General features: G+C 45.8%; 1 pseudogene; it reads right to left on the reverse strand.

Moving 5' to 3' along the window:
- Nucleotides 1-2188: 2188 nt before the first annotated feature.
- LOC126493311 (pyrroline-5-carboxylate reductase 1, mitochondrial-like) lies at nucleotides 2189-3026 on the reverse strand (annotated as a pseudogene).
- Nucleotides 3027-5096: the final 2070 nt, after the last annotated feature.

Raw genomic sequence — 5096 nt, forward strand, 5'->3', positions numbered from 1 at the left:
TCCTCTCCAAGGCTGGAGGCAGTGCTGTGGACAATGGTCTGTACCCTGTAAAGATTTGTCAGTTGTATTGGTTTAATAAAATGCTGATTGGCCAGTAGCCAGACAGAATGCAGAGGGGGGGCGACCAGAACAGTAGAATTCTGGAGAAAGGAAAGACTCAGTCTACAGTCATCAACCAGACACAGAGGAAGCAAGATGAGTTGCGTCACTGATAAAAGGTACCAAGCCAAGTGGCTAACACAGACAAGAATAATGGGCTAATGTATGGTGTAAGAGTGAGTTAATAAGAAAGCTCCAGCCAATGGCCAACCACTTTATAAATAATGTAGGCTTCTGTGTGTTTCTTTGTGACTGAAAGGCTGGGGGACTAGGTAGACAGAAACCTCTGTCAACAAGGCAGGGCCTTCCCAGTCCTCGACTGCCTGACCTCAGGGCCATGTAGGTGGAGACTGTGAGTCCCACGATGTGAGGCAGACAGATAGCTGTCACTGCCCGACTTTATTCAGAGGAAATGCATTGACTATGCAGAGGCCCTGTACATTCTTACCTGGTCAGTATGTCTCACTTGTTATCAGTTCCATTCCAACCTCTTGCCTTGCTGTTGTATGAAAAATGTTTTCTAATGAAAGACCTTCACTGGGGATTGAGCAGCATTTAATAAAGTCTATGTTTTTGAGAAAAAAAATTTAAAAAGAAACACCACACCATTATTTTTTTAAATAAAGAGACATGAAAAGATAGGGATTGGAATATTACTGACTATGCCTATACATGGACCAAAACATGTATATGTGCCCCATCAAACACAGGCAGATAGCAGAAAGCCCTGTGTATGATTTCAATTATGAAGTTAAAAACCAACACGTGCTAGGCTGAGGACACAGCCTAATAGCAGAGCGATTGTGTAGCATGCATGAGGCCCAAGCTTCCACCCATGCCTCCTCATAAAAAAATCAATAAATTCTTACTTAGCAAAATATAACTTAAAAAGCGGTAAGATGAAATCAAAGCATTTTTTAAACACAGTAACGGTTTTAAAAGTTTGACACCTCCCACAAAGAAAGCATCAGATCTAGATGTTTCTATAGATAATTTTAACCCTTCAAAAAGGCAAGTACAGCCATTTTGTAAAATGATTCTGGGAGGCTGGGAGGAGGCGGAAACTTTTTTTTTCCTTTTCATAATAAATAAATAAATAATAAAAAAGAGAAGACAACATATTCAGCACCCATTTTGTCTGGGATAGGAAAGCTTTAACTCCTTCCTCCCCACAACCTGAAAGAAATGACCAAAAAGCAAAAGCACAGGGATCTGTGATGAACTGACTCCAGCTGCGACCAGCTCCAGGCTCAAAGTATAGCCTGGGCTTCTCCCTTTACACAATCCCTGAAGATTCTTGAATCACGGAAATTGGGGTTCATATATCATATGTCATTTCTTTACCAAACCACACCCTTCCTTGGTCATGCTGGCTCAGGCAGTCCCTTTGTGACTGGGCAGCTATGTCCTCTGTCATTAGCTGCCTCTTCAACTTCTGGTCTCTTGTTGGTCCCTTCCTTGATTCAGGAGTTCTTGAAAAACTCACCTTCTTCCCTGAGGTGTAAACTAGTTTGTATTATGTATACATATATACATGCATACCTAGACACACACACATTATACATACATATATACATACATAGACATACACACACATACAAACAGACACACACACACACACACATAGACCGAAGCTGTTCTTTTGTTCCCACCCGCTCCAATCCCAAATAATCACACAGAAACTATATTGTTTGCAGTACTGTTTAGCCAATAGCTTAAGCATATTTCTGGCTTACTCTTATACCTTAAATTAACCCATTTCTATTAATCTGTGTATTGCCACGTGGCTGTGGCTTACTGGGTAAAGTTCCATCCAGCATCTGTCTCTGGTGGCGGCTACATGGTTTCTCACCGATGCTGCCTTCTTTTTTCCCAGCATTCAGTTTAGTTTTCCAACCTAGCTCTATTCTGCTAAGCCACTGGCCCAAACAGATTTATTCATTAACCAATAAAAGCAACACATAGACAGAAAGACTTCACACACACCACACACACACACACACACACACACACACACAAATGCACACACACACACACACGCATGCAAGCGCATGAGCACACACACACACACACACACACACACACACACACCTTCTGAGGCCAGACCGCAGGGATTAACATAGCCAGAAGAAGACAGAGAGGCCCCAGCAGAAGGATCCAGTTTCACCTTGTCCAGCAGTCATTTGAAGGCGGCAGAAGAGACAGTTTCCTGATCTGCCATGGTCTGCAGTACCCGTGGGCATGCGGCATCCACACCTTGATGAGCAGCGCGTGCAGTGCATGGACGGCAGCCCCACCAGGAGAGCAGCCGTCATCCTTGAGCTCCAGTGATGCTCAGTCTACTGCATCTCTGCTGCGGCCAACAGGGCCCGGGCCCCCACCAGACGGTCAGATGCCTTGAAAGCCCCATTTCCACACCAACATCTGCCAGAGTGTCCAGGATTCAAGAGCATAGCCAGGTTCACTACCACTGAGCCCCGTGAAAACTGAGCCCTCTGATGGCATGGATCACATCTTCCTCCCCTTCTGGAGGGAATGAGCCGCTCTGTGAGCCTGACATCATCCACCGGACAGGAGTGCATGTAGCATACACAGCAACCTCATCGCGCACCGTGACTGGGGTGTTGGTCGTACAGTGGATGACTTTGGAAGCTATCAGTTTCTTTTCAATGGAGTTGATGATGGCCCTGCCACAGAGGACACCGCAGTGTGCCTGACCTCGGTGTTAGGACCAATTTCATCCAGGATGAAGGGATTGTGTGTGGCTTCACTGCCAAGAAATGTACATTACTGTGGCACACTGTCTCTTTGTTGTGGGGTGAGAAGTTAACCTCTATCCTCCAAAGGGCAGAGACTGTGACTTGGTCCACGCCTGGGGAGCTGGCCATTATCTTGTGAGCAGCCAGAACACCTGCTGCTGTGAAGCCCTCTGCGTTTTTCTTTTTCTATTTCTATTTTCTAGTTTTGTTATATAGTCCAGGTTAGGTTTGAACTCATTATTATTATTATTATTATTATTAATGAGATCTACATTTTTCTCTGCTCCCCTCCCTATCTCTCCCCTCCCCTTCAACCCTCTTCCAAGGTCCCATGCTCACAATTTACTCAGGAGATCTTGTCTTTTTTACTTCCCATGTAGATTAGATCTATGTATGTCTCTCTTGGGGTCCTCATTTTTGTCTGGGTTCTCTGGGATTGTGATTTGTGGGAAGGTTTTCTTTGAACTCTTTATCTTACACTCTAGCTTCTCAAGTGCTGGGATTATGGGTAAATCTCAACATGCCAGATTCCATTTTTTAAGATAGTGGCTTGATATGTTGCCCAGACAGACTTTAGCTTTCAGGCTCCGTCCTTCCCTTGTCAACCCCCTCATGAACACGCCACCAGGCTGGTGAAGTTCTCCACTTTCTTCTCTTCCTGCTTGAGGTTTCTACCCTGGAACTTTCTATCTCAAAACACACCGAATATCCCCATAGAATGCCCTTGCCACGGCCAATCAGCCTAAGGGTTAGCCAGGAAGGGGAGCATCACTTACAGCTGGGGACCTTTCTGCATCCTCAGGCACCCAGCCCCAACAGGGTGGATTCTCAGACCTCCGCCCTCCAGCTTCCTCTGGAGCTGAGGCTTGTGTTGCCTTCACTCTCCCTGGTTCCAAGGTCAGCTGGCTTAGCAATGGCCCCTTTCCTGTGATCCTGTCCTTTCTGTGGGGATCAGTTAGGCCTAGACATCCTGTGCCTCCTTCCAGTCACTCAGTCCTCTCCCAGTGATCCCACCGGGCAGTTGGGGAAAGGACTTCTCAGGTAGCTGGACTCCAGCTTATTCCTGACCTGACTCACCACATTGGTGCTACTTGTCCTTGCCTTTCAGTTGAGTAAAAATAATCTTCCCTGCCCCCAAAATATTTCAAAGCTATTTCTCCTCGCTCTTTCCTCTCTCCCTGCTCTAGATTAGGAGAGAATCTCACCTGCCGCATAGTAGGTCCACAACCTAAATCTTCTGTCCCCATAGTAGGTCCACAACCTAAATCTTCTGTCCCCATAGCACTCTGTCCAGGCCTTCTTCACAATCTCTTTTCCTATGTCAGAATTTGTGCTGAGTGTATCTGACTTCCTGCTCTAACACCAGGTAACGGCTGAAAGACTTGACTGGCTGTTCCCATTCCTGTCGAGGTGAGCACTGTTCTCAATTCTTTATTTTCCTATTCGATAGGATTCTTACACTTTAATTACCCCCCATTGGCAACTTTGGGTGGTAACAGCTTACATCACAAATCCAAGTCACACAACTAGTTTGAAGCTAGACACAACATTCTTAATGATTTGCTAGGACTAGCAATTGTATTGGAGTTGACATTTTATAAATCACTTTCATAGGCTGGGAGTGTATCTCAGCAGTTGGGGCATTGCCATAGGTTCAATTTCTAGCACCTTGGAGAAAAATAACAGGGAATGCACACAGGCAAACACAGATGCACATACACACACACACACACACACACGTGCATATAATAGGTTCAGTTCATCATTCCTCTAATAGGTGTACTCCATCTATCACCCCAGCTAGTCTTCTGAGGGAACTTGATGAAGTCCACGGCAATATTCTGTGGTGTCTGTGGATGAGGGCATCACAGGGCTGAAGAAGAGGCCAGAGCCAAACTGGAGCAGATCACATCACTGTGTCAGGGGAGTGTAGAAAGAGCTGCAGGACAGAGAGGGGTTGTTAGCATATGAAAATCCACCACACGTGTATACACACACACACACACACACACACACACACACACACACACACACCGGAAGTAGGGGAGGGTGTCAGCTAAAATAACTGTTAGGCCCAGAGAACACAGAACCATCTTCTGAAATTTTCATGGGCACGGCTTTTGCTCCCTTTTCCCATCTCACTTCTGCCTGCCCCTTCTCCTTCCAGGAGGGGTCAGAAAGTGCAGCTGGCTATCTGTGTGAGGAAGAACAAGGAATAAAAACAAATCACTGTCCCCC

Source organism: Alexandromys fortis, unplaced genomic scaffold, assembly GCF_014885135.2.
Source record: "Alexandromys fortis isolate MF-2015 unplaced genomic scaffold, M_Fortis_MF-2015_v1.1 scaffold_342, whole genome shotgun sequence".
NCBI lineage: Eukaryota > Metazoa > Chordata > Mammalia > Rodentia > Cricetidae > Alexandromys > Alexandromys fortis.